The sequence below is a fragment of the Neophocaena asiaeorientalis genome, unplaced genomic scaffold (genome assembly GCF_003031525.2).
Source record: "Neophocaena asiaeorientalis asiaeorientalis breed wild unplaced genomic scaffold, Neophocaena_asiaeorientalis_V1.1 scaffold26, whole genome shotgun sequence".
NCBI lineage: Eukaryota > Metazoa > Chordata > Mammalia > Artiodactyla > Phocoenidae > Neophocaena > Neophocaena asiaeorientalis.
The window spans coordinates 1,288,724-1,306,723 of NW_020173108.1; positions in this window are offsets into that span (position 1 = coordinate 1,288,724).

Consider the following 18,000-nt stretch of genomic DNA (forward strand, 5'->3'; position numbering starts at 1 on the left):
TTTACGTCAGCCCAGTGATTTGTGATGTTGCGCATCTTTTCACATGCTTATTGACCATTTGTATATCTTCTTTGAAGAAGTATCTGTTTAACTCATTTGCTCATTTTAAAAATTGGATTATTGGGTTTTATTTTTACTGTTATTTCAGGCCTATTTAAACATTATAAACTGGTTAACTAATGCATTATTTCAGTAAATATTTATTGAGCACTATTTATCTGTTTAGTGTTAATTATAATAAGAATTTTTATTAGGAAATGTATTTTGGCCTGATATACAGAAATTCACTTCATTCTGATTTCCAAATAATGTAACTTCTCCTATATTGTTAGAATTAAAAATAGTGAAGGAATTACTTTTATGAGGCAAGAGAGAATCTTAGAATTTTATCCTTGTAATTGATGAAGGCACTACCTGGAAACCTTATGGTGCTCTAGTGTTTTAAGTTCACTGTTTAACTGTGGTGGATGAATTATAGGTAAGTATAAATTAGTTTTTTACATCGAGTAATTTTCAAGCAATATTCCCTCAAGCTAGTAATGGCAGAAATTATTGTCTTTTATGGGACTGTAACTATCTGGGCATCTGCTGCTGATGAGTTTTGGAATCTATTGCATTTTTGGATAAATATAGTGATGGAAAGAAACTGTCTTCCAGAAGTGGTATGTCAATCCTGATGAAACTAGTCTTAATTAAAGGTAAAATATCAAATAGTTTGCAAAGTCTTTTCTTGCTTTATGATTTTGCAATAATAAAGAGAATATTAATCATTGTCAATTATATTTTTTATATAATTAAATTATTAACTCTTTGATCTTTCCTTTCTTTAAAATGGGGGGAACAAGAAACTGTAATTTATCTTGGCCACAATTGGGAAATTGTGTCTTAGAAATTTTTAAATCATCAAGTCCAGTAGTTACTTGTTCTCACAGGTTCACCTGGAGGGCTTATTTAAAATGATGATCCCCACCGCCTGCGACTTTGATTTAGCATATGTTGGGTTAAATCTTAAAAATCTGTAATTTTAGCCAGTACCCCAAAGGATTCTGATATAGCCTATTCATTATTATTTTGGGTAATAATTAGTCCAACTCTGTAATTTATAGGATTAGAAGAGTGAGGTTTAGCCTAGTAAAGTTACTTGGCCACATCAACAGTAAGTGACTAAGCTTGGATTTGACCCCGATATGCCTTATTCCATAACCATATGTGAATTGTCAATGTTTAAAGAAATAGCTAACAATTAGTTACATGTTATTTATACTGAAACCATTCCTATTCTTTTTCATTTTTGAAAATAAAATTTAGAATCTGTCAGAGATTCAGCTTTGTTGGTATAAACCTTGATCCTCATTGTATGTATAGATGCTAGAAGATGAGCTAGGTAGAATCAAGATGGAATCTATGCTTTACTTTGAAAGTTACTTACTGAAATCATCCACTATATGCTTTTTTATAAAACTTGGCATTAATTTTTTTTTTTAAATAATGAAGTGCACCCTGTAGGAGAAATTTGTGCTGGTTTGGATACCAGATATTTGTGTATGTCATTATTGTTACTGCTAGTGTACGTAATGGTTAAGATTTGGGCATTAAACCAGACTACCTGGGATCAAATCCTGGACCTACTACTTAATATCTCCATAACTTGGGCAACTTTCCTGTCCTTTCTGGACCTTGATTCTCTTATTTGGAAAATGAGGATATCATAATCATTATATCTCACAGAATTGTTATGAGAGTTAAATTAGATGAATCATATAAATAATTTGAACAGTACTGGGAACACAGATAAAACATAGCGAATTTAACCCTATTTACCTGGATGACTTGTATAACTTATCCATGTACTCATGGGTTAAAAATCTCTTTATACTTGAATATTGTACCCGAATGATATGAGTAATTATTCTAGGTGAGCGAGTCAGGAAATTATCGTGGGCATAGCTGGTATTTGAAATGCAAAAAACACACAAACAAGAAATAAACCAGCATTTCTGAAAGGCACGTGGAATGAAAGAAAATGAAGTTCCTTTTCTAATCACATTTCTTTTCTGCTTGATCTTAATAGAGTCCATCCAAGGTGCTAAAAGTGGTCTAGGAAGAATCCCGCTTTCCCCATTAGAAAATTTTAACGGAAAATTCCCAACTGAATCTTATGTATTTTTGATCCTTGGCCTCCTTGGCCTTCATATATAGTGTCAACCAAGTTCAAGCAGAGAGATTAATTGATAATTAAATTGAAGGTAGAACTTGAATTATCTGAGCCCTTATTCTAATGTGTCTGAAACTCTAGGTGAAGAGCTGCTTTAGAAAATACTCTTCCAACTATTTCTAGCTATCACATCTTGCCTTAAAGGTCTGAAAACTTATCAGTGATATCAAGATTGGGTAGTTTGTCATTTTGATACCTTTAATTTGCTTTAATTTAACTGATATTTCTGTTATTAGCATTTAGTAATTTTATTAGTTGACAGTTGTTGAAATTGACTTGCAACATGTATCTCTCTTTCTTCTGCTGTTACGTAACTCATCAGTTAAAGATGGAAACCATTTTGTTTTCTTCATTACATTATCATTTTCAGTCATCCTCAGAAACTGGAAGGTCGGATGGCTTTCCTCTGAATTTTAAATACCAGGTTTGTCTGAATATGCTAGGTGTCAAGCATCCCCTACTTGTGAGCCTTTAAATCAGTGTTTCTAAAGCATCACTGTGTTTAAAAGCCACATGGGATGTTTGTTAAAGCTCTGTTTCCTAGCCTCCCAACTCGAAAGACTCTGACTTAATAGATATGGATTGGGCCTAGAAACCCATGTTTTTAATAGAAACCTGACAATATTTAAGGATGTAGGCCAGGAACGATGCTTACAGAAACTGCTAGACTAAACTTAATCTCATATTGGAAAATCAGTTATTACTTCCTACTCCCATAGGGAGAAGTTCAGAAACTTACTTTGGAGACAGGCTCTCTCACTGTTATAAAATAGATTGCTCTGACTTGGGGCTTCACACTGGGCTGTAGCACGGAGTAGTTCGAAGAACGCCCTCTTTGTTGCTTTAACCTTGACTTTTATCAGCTGAGTAACCCTTGCAAAGCCACTTAAGGTCTCTCCTTTTCTATAAATAACAGTATAAATGACTGTCGGAGGCAGTTGGGAGGATTAAGAGAAATAAGAGCTGTCTGGAAAGATGTTGCCATTGTGCCAGGTATATCATGAGAAATCAATACATGTTAGTTCTTTTCCCATCTATCTGCCTCATTTCTGCCACTTATCTTTCTTGACTCTGAGTCTTCATGACCTCTGCCTCTGGAATATTTACTAACATTTAAGCCACTTCTTTGCCTTGATCTTTTGCTTCAGTGTGACTTTGGCTGTTGGGTTCTGAATCTTTCCTCTTCTTGTCCCATTAGTCCAAATGAACTCACTACTTTGACACCATAATGCTGCTTTCATTGAGTACTGAACTTAAGTTCTGAATTTAATTATTTGACACTATTCATACATGCCAATTATGAATTCTTAAAGTAGAATTATAGATCCAAAAAACTGGAGTAATAAAAATGTTATTTACTTAAAATATCTTTATTATTCTGTAAACTCTATTCTATATTGTCTTGAATACGTTTCCTGTCTAGTGGTCTATCTCTTCTGGGGAATTAAAATATAATTTGACACCTTTTTTTTTCTTAGTGACTGCTTAACAAAAGCATCTCTTACATAAAGTGAAGGGGCCCTAGTATTGGTCACAATATGAAGTCGGTCCAGTTCTCTCAAAGCCTAAGTTACTGCTACCCTGGAATAATAATTTAAACATTTATAACGTCTTGCCTCCTGAGAGTTAAGAAGCTTCTAAACAGAACTTACTTTCAAGGAATACTTTGTGTTCAGAGAAACTAGTTCATTAGTTTGAAGAGAAAGCTTACATTTCAAAGTATAGAGACATAATAAGTCTATTTTTGGTGTAGTTGAGTGCTCCTAAAGAAAGTTATTATAGAGATGCTACATTGATTTCAAGACTTTAAAATGCAAGTGTATATCATGGAAAATGCCAGAAAGCACTGCATGACTAAGTTCCCTCTGCTCAGAACCCACAAATTATATTTAACTAAATAATCACAATGTACTGATGCATGGGGAATTTCATATCTCAAATCTTCTGAATAGATCTATTTAGGATGCTTGTTGAATGTGAGGTAAATAATATGACATTTATAAAGATACATGCACATATCCATGTACCTATATATGTTTATAACTGTGTAAATAAATGATTTGATTATTTAACATCAATGCTTTTATTCACTCTTTCGAGCAAGTATCACATGCTGATTATGTGCCAAGAACTACATCAGGTTCTGCACGAAATACAAGCAGAAAGTAAAGAGTTTCAAGACATGAGTACTCTCAAACTCTGTTGGTGAGGCTGTAAATTGATACATTTTTGCAGGACAATTGGACAGAACTATTTGAAATGTATATATCTTTGATCCTACATTGCCACTGACACTTCTGGAAGTTTCTTTAAAGGGAAATTGTGTGTGTGTGTATGTGTGTGTGTACATGTGTAAAGAAATATATAAGTGATTTTAATTGCATGATGTTTTATAATAATAAATGAGAATCAACTAAAATACCCCTCAGTTGAGCAGTTGTTAAGTACATGGGAAACAAGAACCTTGCAGTATATTATTCATAATGAAGTAATTCCATACTATGAAGGTAGCCTTACAAAGTAAAACAAGAGTTGCTGATCAATATGTATATCATGATTACATTTTTGTTTAAAAAGTCAAACTATGACAATAAAAATAATACATGCACACTAAGATAGGTAGAGAAATATTAAAAATATTGAAGGCAGTTATCTCTAGAGGATGGGGTAATGGGAATTTCATTCTCTATAATATGTATTTCTATAATATTTAATATTGTAAAACATGCAATTTTTTTATCCAGAAAAATAACAAAGTTTTTTTTATTCATTTTCCCTTTTTAAAAAAAAATTTATTGGAGTATAGTTGATTTACAATGTTGTGTTAGTTTCAGGTGTACAGAAAAGTAAATCAGTTATACATATACATATAGCCACTCTTTTTTAGATTCTTTTCCCATATAGGCCATTACAGAGTATTGAGTAGAGCTCCCTGTGCTACACAGTAGGTCCTTATTAGTTATCTGTTTTATATATAGTAGTGTGTATATGTCAGTACCAATCTCCCAATTTATCCCTCCCCCTTTACCCCGTGGTAACCATAAGTTTGTTTTCTACATCTGTAACTCTGTTTCTGTTTTGTAGATAAATGCATTTGTACCCTTTTTTAGATTCCACATATACATGATATCATATGATATTTGTCTTTGTCTGACTTTCTTCACTCAGTATGACAATCTTTAGGTCCATCCATGTGGCTGCAAATGCCATTATTTCATTCTTTTTTTATGGCTGAGTACTATTCCTTTGTATATATGTCCCACATTTTCTATATCCATTCTTCTGTTGATGGACATTTAGGTTGCTTCCATGTCCTGGCTCTTGTAAACAGTGTTGCAGTGAACACTGGGGTGCATGTATCTTTTCAAATTATGGTTTTCTCTGGATATATGCCCCAGAGTGGGATTGTTGGATCATACGGAAGCTCCGTTTTTAGTTTTTAAGGAAACCCCATACTGTTCTCCACAGTGGCTGTACCAATGTACATTCAACAGTTGCTTTACGTGTAAGGTTAGGTTGTTTATTTGAGATTTTTTTCTTGCTTCTTGAGGTAAGATTGTATTGCTGTAAACTTCCCTCTCAGAACTGCTTTTGCAGCATCTCATAGGTTTTGGATCGTCATGTTTTGGTTGTCATTTCATTGTCTCTAGGTATTTTTTGATTTCCTCTTCGATTTCTTCAGTGATCCATTGGTTATTTAGTAACATATTGTTTAGCCTCTATGTATTGTGTTTTTTTACAGTTTGTTTATGTAATTGATTTCTAGTCTCATTGCATTGTGGTCGGAAAAGATGCTTGATATGATATCAGTTTTCTTAAATTTACCAAGGCTCGATTTGTGACCCAAGATGTGATCTATCCTGGAGAATATTCCTTGTGCACTTGAGAAGAAAGTGTATTTTGCTGCTTTGGGATGGAATGTCCTATAAATATCAATTAAGTCCATCTGTTCTAATGTGTCATTTAAGGTTTGTGTTTTCTTATTTTCTGTCTGGATGATCTATCCATTGGCGTAAGTGGGGCATGAAAGTCCCCCACAGTTATTGTGTTAACTGTTGATTTCCCCTTTTATGGCTGTTAGCATTTGGCTTATATATTGAGGTGCTCCTATGTTGGGTGCATATATATTGACTGTTGTTATATCTTCTTTTGGATTGATCCCTTGATCATTACGTAGTGTCCTTCCTTATCTCTAGTAATAGTTTTTATTTTAAAGTCTACTTTGTCTGATATGAGAATTGCTACTCCAGCTTCTTTTTGATTTCCATTTGCATGGAATATCTTTTTCCGTCCCTTTACTTTCAGTCTGTATGTGTCCCCAGATCTGAAGTAGGTCTCTTGTAGACAGCATATATACAGGTCTTATTTTTGTATCCATTCAGCCAGTCTATGTCTTTTGGTTGGAGAATTTAATCCATTTACATTTAAGGTGATTATGGATATGTATGTTCCTACTGCCATTTTCTTAATTGTTTTGGGTTTATTTTTGTAGGTCTTTTTTCTTCCCTTCCTCTTTTGTTCTCCTGTGGTTTGATGATCATCTTTAGTGTTGTGTTGCTTTTCCTTTTGTGTGTGTGTATCTACTGTAGATATTTTGGTTTGCACTTCCCATGTAGTTTTCATAAAGCAGACTATATATATATATATATATATATATACAAGGTTGTTTTAAGTTGCTGGTCTCTTAATTTCAAATGCAATTCCCACTTCCTGCACTTGTACTCTCCTCTTCTTGTGGTTGCTGGTTTTGATATCATATTTGTGTATGGATGATTTCCTGCTTCTGCTGTATGTTTGCCTTTACCAGTGAGCTTTCCCATTTGTGATTTTCTTGTTTCTAATTGTGGCTTCTTTTGTTTTGTTTTTTCCCCTGTCTAGAGAAGTTCCCTTAGCATTTGTTGTAAAGATGGTTTGGTGGTGCTGGATTCTCTTAGCTTTCCTTCTCTGTAAAGCTTTTAATTTCTCCCTCAAATCTGAATGAGAGCCTTGCTGGGTAGAGTATTCTTGGTTGTATGTTTTTCCCTTTCATCATTTTAAATATATCATGCCACTCCCTTCTGGCCTGCAGAGTTTCTGCTGAAAAATCATCTGATTACCTTATGGGGATTCCCTTGTATGTTATTTGTTGCTTTTCTCTTGTTGCTTTAATATTTTTTCTTTGTATTTAATTTTTGTTAGTTTGAGTAATATGAATCTGGGCATGTTCCTTCTTGGGTTTATCCTGTATGGGATTCTCTGTGCTTCCTGGAGTTGGGTGACTATTTCCTTTCCCATGTTAGGGAAGTTTTGGACTATAATCTCTTCAAATATTTTCTCAGGCCCTTTCTCCTTTTCTTCTTCTTCTGGAACCCCTATAATTCAAATGTTGGTGCATTTAATGTTGTCCCCGATGTCTCTGAGACTGTCCTCATTTCTTTTCATTCTTTTTTCTTTATTCTGTTCTGTGGCAGTGATTTCCACCATTCTGTCTTCCACCTCACTTCTCTGTTCTTCTGCCTCAGTTATTCTGCTCCTGATTCCTCTTAATATATTTTTCATTTCAGTTATTGTATTGTTAATCTCTGTTTGTTTCTTCTTTAGTCCTTCTAGGTCTTTGTTAAACATTTCTTGTATCTTCTTGATCCATGCCTCTATTCTTTTTCCAAGATCTTGGATCATCTTTACTATCATTTTTCTGAATTCTTTTTCAGGTAGATTGCTGTTCTCCTCTTCATTTAGTTCTTGTAGATTTTTTTTTTTTTTTTTGCGGTACGCAGGCCTCTCACCGCTGTGGCCTCTCCTGTTGTGGAGCACAGGCTCCGGACGCACAGGCTCAGCGGCCATGGCTCATGGGCCCAGCCGCTCTGTGGCGTGTGGGATCCTCCTGGACCGGGGCATGAACCCGCGTCCCCTGCATCGGCAGGCGGACTCCCAACCACTGCGCCACCAGGGAAGCCCTGTTCTTGTAGATTTTTATCTTGCTCCTTTGTCTGCAACATATTTCTCTGTCATCTCATTTTGTCTAAATTACTGTGGTTGTGGTCTCCTTTCCACAGGCTGCAGGATTGTAGTTCCTCTTGCTTCTGGTGTCTGCCCCCTGGTGGGTGAGGTTGGCACAAATGCGTGTGCCATTATTCCCTTGATAGGGGGTTTGACTGGTGTTGTGGTGACCAGAGATTGCCCTGGATATTGAGCAGGGGCTCCCCTTTGCTCTGTGTTTGTCATTGCCCTGTCAGGGTCAGGGTCTGCTCACTAGTTATTGGAGTAGAGGTCCTCAGATCTGTTTCTTGGCTGTGTTTCTGATCTGCGATGTGAGGTAGGCTGGATGGGAGCACTCCCACTGGGAGAGAAGCCACTGAGTATTCCTCCTCTGGAGCTGTTCACCCGTGAATGTGCTCTGTTGTGTCCTCTTTTGCCCATTGTGCAGGCTCACAAAGTACATTTTGTTGGCACTGCTCTTGGTTCCACCTTAACTGTGGATATGCTGGCACTTGGCCCTGATGACTCTCAGGTATTGTTTTCACCAGGCCACCAGCACAGATCCACTGAGGTCAGGTCCCAGGACTGCAGCAGTCATGTGCCTGGACTGGCTGTGGGAGCCATGGAGGCTGCTTGGACTCTGGCCTGGCCCAGCCCTGTGTATACATGCCCACAAAGCCCACAGCTGCTAAAGCCAGACCTGTCCCAGTTGCAGGAGCACTTGTCCTTTTGGATGTTTCACAGGCATTGAATTTGGGAAGCCATCAGCGGAGGTGTAAGTCTGCAGTTCACGCAGCCGCAAGGGGAGATTTCAGCTCTTCTTCCTTAGTCACACGGCCTCTGGGGCTCAGCTGTTGGGTTAGCCCCACCTCTGCATCCGTTCCTCCCGCTGGAATCTGCTATAGAGGTTGACAGAACACACGAGCCTGTCAGGCAGGAAGGGAGGTTGTGAGTGGGGTGAGGCGGGAGGGCGCTGGGGTAGCAGTCGTAACATGTGAGCCCATCAGGCAGTGATCGGGGCAAGCAGGCTGCCCAGGAGGGGAGGGGGGATAGAGGAGGCAATGGCAAGAGCCCACTCCCTCAGGAGTCCTCCGTAGTGCCCATGGAGGCAGGGACCGGTACATGAGGAGAGGGGCTACAGTGTTGACCACGCCCTTGCATCACTCAATAATGGCGCTTTGCTTCTGTGGTGGTCTGGGCTTCCTCCACGAGCATTTCTGGTTGCAGAGCTCCTCACTCCTGTCCCCTCAGGCTGTTTCCTCAGCGCCAACAGCAGTCCCCTCCCCCAGTCTGCTCTCCAAACCCCATGTTCCAGCACCCAACCCCTAGCCCCCACGTGCACCAACAGACACCTCTCTCAGGCTGGGACATGCAGGGCTGTGGCAGAGACTACCTGAATAGGTCCCTCTGTCCTGCCTGCCACAGACCAGTTGCTGGGCTCTCCTCCGAGCCCCTAAGGCTACCCTTCTGTCCCAGCTAATCTCCCCACTGGTGAGAGGGCTTCCCCAGATGTGGGAACCTCTCCTCACCTTCAGTTCCCCACCAGCAGTGCAGGTCCTGTCCTGTTTCCTCTCCTCTTCCTTTTCCCTTCTTCTTGCTTTCATCCTACCTGGTTACATAGGGATCTTTCTTGTCCTTTTAGGTGTTCTCTGCTACTGTTCAGCAGGTGCTCTGTGAGAACTGTTCCATTTGTAGATGTATTCTTGATGTGTTTGTGGGGAGAGATGAATTCCACATCCTCCTACTCCTCTGCCACCTTGGAAAGTTTCCTCTTTTTCCTTTTTTAAAAAAACATCCCCTTAATGGCCTACAATCTAGCATGGGAAGCAGATGTGTGTACCTGGCTTTATGGAGTTAAGTCACTTGTTTGAAGTCAAATGCTCCTCAGAGATGGTGGAACCAGAAGCTAGATTCCAACTCCTTACGCAACAGCCTAGTGTCTTGTCAAAGTGTGTGTCCTTCCTGGCTCCCCAGGTGACTAGGAATGCTTGACTGTATGATCGACATCCTAGAAGTAACAGCCATTTAAAAATACCTGTAAACTTTTACAGCTTTTTATTAAAGAGAAGCTATACTAGAAGACAGAATTGGCAGCAGACTTAAAAAATTAGGAACCAACTAAAGACCATTACTCTTTAAAAAAATGCTCAAAATGTTTGTGTGATTTTAAAAAAGTAATATTTTATTTTTAACCTAACATAATAGGTTGGAACAATCACAGCTTCAGGAAGGGAAAATTATAGATATAAACTTTCAAAGGTGGCGGGAGATAGAGATCTCTCTTGCTTTAATGCATTACAGTATGTAATTTTTCCTTTACCAACGTTACAAATGCACTTAACTGTCAAGGAACTTAAATGTATCCAAGCATTGTGTTTCATTTGGAGATTGATTGGATAAGAATGAAAGATAGAATGTGTTTATTTGAAAGGACTGTATTTACTCTTATTTTCAACAACTTTATGTGAAAGCAGGAAATTTAACCTGTCAATGGATTGTGGTCAAATCTTTGCCTCCCTTCAGGGTTAAATTTCTGTGTTGATGTAAGTGGGAACCTGCACTTCCATGTTTACAGCTCTTAGTGCCGGCTCTAAAAGTTTGCCATATTCCTGTGACTTTCAGAGTAAATGCTAGAAAGTAGAAGTTGCTGTTCCTTGCTCTATCATCTTCTAAGTCTCCATCATCTTGAATCTTTTTATCTGTGGCTTGAAGTTCACTGCCAGCTGGGAGACTTATGTTTCTGTGACCATAAGTGATGATCTAATAATTTTCCCATTTTCCTAAGCAAGCGGGTGGAAACTATTTCTGTTGTAAATGGCGGCTGTAATAAATAATAGGATTTATTCAGCTAAATCCTCTTTATATCCTGCAGAGTAAAGCAGAACTATCTTAATGGCAGGGGATAAGGGGGTAATGTTGTTGGCAGAGTCTTGATTTTATTACCTTGCACTCTGCTTAGATTCTCTGAGCCGCATCCAGCTGAAAAATAACCTTTTTGGTTCAGAGCTTGCAAAATCTCAGCATGCCATCTTGGCAGAGAAGCTCTAAGGTGAGAGATGGAGAAGACTGCTGTTTGGAGACTGTACAGGGGTGAAAGGCCAGCAGATTCTAACATGAGTGCTGACCCCTTTTCAATTGGTGACAGAGGTACTGAGTAGGACTGCAGCGCAATCAGCAGCCTGCCTCAGCTTTCTTCTGGAGTCCTTCAGAAGCCATCCATCTCCCAGGACATTTTCTTTGTCCCTGCCCCTGAAGAGGCTTCCACTTGCAGGGTTTTAAGGAAATGCACATGAAGGCACACACATGTGTGTACACACACATGCTGACACACACACATGCGTGCACGCACACACACACACACACACACACACACACACACACACACACAACCCTTCGTGGCACCTTTCAAAGCACTGAAGTCCTGAGTGTGGTTCCTAGTTGACTGATGGATGGGTTTGCTTGACAGATGCCTTGTCTCGACTTCAACAGGTTTTGGTGTAGAATGGGAGTAAGGTAACATTTATTGAGGAATTATATATTAAACTGTGTTAGGCTTTTTACAATCCTTATCTCATTAAAGGAGCCTATGAAGTGGATGAGGTAGCTAATATTATCCCCATTATCAAAGTAAAGAAATTGAGACTCACAGAATTTAAACAAACTTTTCAATTCCATGCAAGAGCTGGGATTCAGATTTCTGGGGTTTCTAGTTCCAAAATTCACGTGCCTCTCATGATATAATGCTTAGTAAATAAAGCAGGATTTAGGATTATGATGTGGTGATACAAATATTAGGGGAAAATTGCCAAAGTGTTTTCAAGGAGTGGTAGAATTTCCTTTGTTACACTTTATTATATTTTCTGAAATGAGCCTATATATTTTACCTTCAGAAAAGGCACATAATGCACTGGATTCTGTTTACATTGAATGAGCAAATAATTTACCTGGTAAATTTACCAGGTAGGTTTTGCCATCTTCTTTTTACCAAGAAGTCTGAGGAGCAGGAAGGGTGTTTGGTTTACCCAGTGTCATAGAACTTACACGTAACAGCTCTAGGAAAATCTATGGGAAAAAGAGTCCTTATCTTGCTACATTAAGCTCCTGAGAGTATGTCTTAAAGGCCCCACTTGGTTCTAGCGATCTGATGCTTAGGGCAATAAACTCTGACCTACCCATTGTTTGAATATTCAGCTTAATTTATGTTCTAGTTCTATTTGGAGTTGTAAGGTTACCTATTTATATTTTTATCATTTTTCAGTTTTCACGAACATTGGGTCTTCTGGACCTTGGGGTAGTATTTCTGATCCCCAAAATCCCATTGGAGAATTTTTGTTGTTGCTGTTGTTTAACTATTTTGTTGTAGTTGTTAAGTTGCGATGCGATGTTGAGGTACATTTTAAAAATACTAATTAAAATATTTAATTATATTCATTATCACTAGGATAATGACATGCCCTACATGGTGATAAATAAAAGGAGGTGTATCTGCTACATGATACAGAAAATTATGCAGATCCCTACTCGAATCCTAGACTTTTGTATAAGCTGATGCTGCATATCTGGAGTAATACAGAGCACTGCTCTGGTGAAGGGAGTCTTGCTACTTTCTTCTAGCTCCCCTGTAGCATTGCTTGGTCATGTGTTTGGATCAAATGCCCTGTGTATCAGGTGTCTATAGACAGCTGTTTTCCTAGCACAGAAGGATATTCTAGTTTGTGTTTTGTTTGTTTGTTTGTTTTTTGGCGGTATGCGGGCCTCTCACCGCTGTGGCCTCTCCCATCGCGGAGCACAGGCTCCGGACACGCAGGATCAGCGGCCATGGCTCACGGGCCCAGCCGCTCCACGGCATGTGGGATCTTCCCGTACCGGGGCACAAACCCGTGTCCCCTGCATCAGCAGACAGACTCCCAACCACTGCGCCACCAGGGAAGCCCTAGTTTGTGTTTTTACTTTCTATTACTTGGTAAGAGCAACTGGCATTGGAAGTCACGTATGAGGAGCCATTGAGGAGAGAAAGACATGACTTTTCCAAAATGTCCACCTTATACCTTAATCCTTTTAGACTGTCAATGCTATTTCTCCCCTTTTGATATATGAATAAGTGCAGGAGGGTTAAGTAGAAGCAATTGTTGGCTAACATCTTGGTTTTTAGGGATTCATTGACATCCAGCTGATTGTCAAGATAGATCAGGGGCTCAAAATCTGGAAAGAAATAAGGGGAATTGGGACTAGAGAAGTGGGACCAAGTAAAGGAAGAGAGATGGTTAGGCAGGAGGTCAGAGATTCATTGTCACCCTATTAGGGCTATTTTCAAAGCACTGTGTCTGGATCTCCCTGGTGAGCCTGGGTTTGTTTTGTTGCTGCTGCCACCATATGAAGAAAACAACATGAACCTCTTTCTGCATGAGCCAGTACTTAGGTAATTAAAAGGCCAGAATGACTCATCAGGTGGAACATGAACAGTGACGCCTGTCTCTGTTGTTTTCAGCTTTTGAAGAGCATCTAGGTAAATAATGTCCCTGAATTTAACTGTTGTGTGACTTTACTTTAGAAATACTTCACAGTTGTTCACAATCGTAAGCTGGAGTGCAACGTGGTACAGTGTTGGGCAACAATTCTTGGTCCCACATGTACAGTATAAATTTTATCTTTATTGCCCTATATTATTTATAACCTATTCAGGGGGAAATGGAGGAGGTTGTCTGGGCAGAAACATAGAGGCAACTAAAATATTGTTATGGTGAGCATGAAGGATTCCATTTTATCTACACTTATGTTTTTGTAATATATCAAATAATGTAAGTTTAGTGTACTTTGAAACTGGCTCTCATTTTTTTTGAAACTGGTCAGATACTGAGGGAAGTGTACATATTAGAGGCGTTATTTGCATAGAGGTAGAAGAGAGAGTGAGGAGAGTTATAAAGGGGGGTTGAACCAAACTTAAATGATTTAATAAAACAATGGCTCATGACAGATGATATACAGAAAGGAAGCAATTAACAAAGCTATAGTTGGAAGAGAGCAAAGATAAATATGATGTAGTATAATGCATTTTAGTGGATGCAACTTTTAAACTAAGGATTTTGATAACGCTACATTTTTAATTATTCTGCCTTCTTGTAAAACATCTATTCATTCTACAGCGAATCATGACTTCTCAACTACAGGGAAGACCTGGGGAGAGAGGGGTGACTTGTGAAACTGTATATCCTCTGATAAACATGGAGAGACCATCTCTAATCATTTAAGATGATTTTTGTTTGTTTTTGCTCTTAAATCCAGGTGACGTAATTGCTATGATGTAAGCTTCCTAAGCATTTTTAAAGACATTAGTGCATAAATCAGTAGATGGCATTGGCCACACACGAGAAGAAACCGCTGTCTGTTCATTGAACTAAACACAGTAAATTGCTTTATGGAGAATCCATTTTGTGATTATAGTCAACCTTTGCTCATTACTGTATCTGTATACACCTCACCTTTAGTGCTTTACTATTTCAAGGTAGCAAAGACGTGCTAGGATCAATAATGTAAATAGAATTTTGAATTATTGTGGTTTTGGTTAATTAAGCACTGTTTTTCTCTAGGGAGCACTCTAGACTATGATTTAGTATTATTAAAGAGTTACTGTGGGGCTTCCCTGGTGGCACAGTGGTTAAGAATCCGCCTGCCAATGCAGGGGACAAGGGTTCGAGCCCTGGTCCAGGAAGATCCCACATGCCACTAAGCCCGTGCACCACAACTACTGAGCCTGCGCTCTAGAGCCTGTGAGCCAGAAGTACTGAGCCTGCGTGCCACAACTACTGAAACCCACACGCCTAGATCCCGTGCTCCACAACAAGAGAAGCTACCACAATGAGAAACCCGCGCACCACAACGAAGAGTAGCCCCTGCTCACTGCAACTAGAGAAAGCCTGCGCACAGCAACGAAGAGCCAACGCAGCCAAAAATAAAAATTAAATTAAAAAGAAAAGAGATATTGTGTAGCTCCGCCTGTGTGTGTGTGTATATATATATTCATTGTCTTCAGATGACAAATTTTTCCAAGTTTGTGCCTTTTTGTGTTCATTTTCTTTCCTTTTAGATGAATCATAGCACTTAAGCAGAAGTTAAACTCAGGAAAGAAAAAGAATGCCATGTTAAGCTGTCAACTTGGCTTCCTTAACGATAGTTTAAATTTTAAAATAGACAACTACAACAATTCATTAAATAAAGGTCATGAGATTTCTTTGGGTATCAGCCCATATCATATTTATTTTCCATGACCAAATATTTGGATATCCAATTAGATAGAAGTAGTATGCTAAACTTGTGAAATTAACAAGAAGTTATTTTTATCTAATGTGCCATTTTGGGGAAGATATTATGCAGAAGACTATTTTCTAGACAGAAAGAGTTTTACGAAGTTTTTGTCTATGACCTTCCACATTGCACACTGCTTAAAATCCCACTGAGATCTCCCGTTAGATGAGACTTCTTTTTTTTTTTTTGAGACTTCTTTTTTTTAATTGGAGTATAATTGCTTTACAATGGTGCGTTAGTTTCTGCTTTATAACAAAGTGAATCAGTTATACATATACATATGTTCCCATATCTCTTCCCTCTTGCATCTGCCTCCCTCCCACCCTCCCTATCCCACCCCTCCAGGCGGTCACAAAGCACTGAGCTGATCTCCCTGTGCTATGCGGCTGCTTCCCACTAGCTATCTGCCTTACATTTGGTAGTGTATCTATGTCCATGCCTCTCTCTCGCTTTGTCACAGCTTACCCTTCCCCCGCCCCATATCCTCAGGTCCATTCTCTAGTAGGTCTGTGTCTTTATTCCTGTCTTACCCCTAGGTCCTTCATGACATTTTTTTTTTCCCTTAAATTCCATATATATGTGTTAGCATATGGTATCTGTCTTTCTCTTTCTGACTTACTTCACTCTGTATGACGGACTCTAGGTCTCTCCACCTCATTACAAATAGCTCAATTTCGTTTCTTTTTATAGCTGAGTAATATTCCATTGTATGTATGTGCCACATCTTCTTTATCCATTCATCCGATGATGGACATTTAGGTTGTTTCCATCTCTGGGCTATTGTAAATAGAGCTGCAATGAACATTTTGGTACATGACTCTTTTTTTAGACTTTTAAATGTTCTTCCTCAGCTTTGAGGCATTCTGTTTCATTCCCCCCTTTGGACCTAGTGTCATTAACCACACAGAGGCAACAGGCTTATAGTTCTTAAATAGTTCCAGTTTCTTGACAGTTTGAAAAGCTACAGAGGCTTTCTATATATACCAAAAATAAATTGTCCATCCCAGCTAAGATATGTCTAATGGTTTACATTCTTTACAAGTAACTTATCTGATTTGTGAAATGCATGATAAGGCCATTATATTACAGTGATGATATTTATAACAAGTGGTTTGTAAGAACATGACATATGACCACGACCACATGAGGATCCAGAAATAGATATATCAATTAGTTATGCATGAGATATGGATCTTATTTATTATCATTAATCTATTAAGTGAACTGACTAAACCAAGCAGTGATATTTACATATGAGGATAATGAAGATTTATTGCAAAGTTGTCTTCATCAGTACCTCTTTTCTGAAGCTTACCAATGAAGTTACTCAAGGGTAAATTAAATTTTGGAAAGGTTCTCATTTAATTTTCTGCATAACTTTAAAGTTAAATTATGGGAATTCCCTGGTGGTCCAGTGGTTAGGACTGCGCACTTCCACTGCAGGGGGGCCCAGGTTTGATCCCTGATTGGGGAACCAAGATCTCGCAAGCCACATGGTACAGCCAAAAATAAATAAATTGATTAAAAAAAATAAAGTTAAATTATAATAATGAATATGCTGGTAAAGACTATGCCCCAACTTCGAATATTGTATTGGAAAGTTGTTAAAAATATCTAATTTGTGCTTGGTCCTCTTATAAATATCAATCAATATTTTCTTATTCTGAGGATATTGAAATTAATATGAATTTCAGTTGAATCTTATACAGCATATTATATACTTTGCAAAATATTTTTGTAATATATCAAATAATATAAGCTTAATATATCATGAAACTGAAATGAGCAAAAGTGAATATTTGTCGAATAAACTATAATTTGTCAATTCAGAAAATCTTGTAAATGAATGTAACATAATAGATCATTTTTAGTACCTTGTTTTGTATCTTTAGGTAATGGATGATATGAAGGAAGTTAGACTTCAGACATTTCAGAAAATATGAAGATATTTCTCCACACCATGAGATTCTGGAAAAAAATTTAATCTTAGAATGCTTTCAGAACTTTCATATTGATTATGAAAACTATTTCAGTGAAGAAGAAAATATGAATGTAGTGAAAGAATCCAGTATGGATCCATGAACATTTGAATTTGGGCTTTAGGTAGTCAGATAAAAACGTTGGAAAAAAAAGATAAACATATGAGACTAGGAGAATGATTCAAAACTTGGTAGGAAACTAAAAGCCAAAGTGTAAAGTGAAACAAATTTTACTAAGAACTAAAGGCAATGAGAAAGGAATTTTAATGTTTGATTTGATATGGATATGTAACTTATGATCAACTATGCAATATTAATGATAACTCCATGAAAAGAGAATTCCTCACTTTGACTTTTGCTTTTGTATCTGATAAAAAGAAGAGAGATATTAAGGGGGAAATACGTGCTGCTTTAGATTTTAAGACAGAGAGATATTCATTACCTCTCTGAATACTATGAAATCAAACGTTTGGTGGATATTTTTTCAAGTTTTATTGAGGTACGATTGCAAAATCGTAGGATATTTAACGTGTACAATGTGATGAT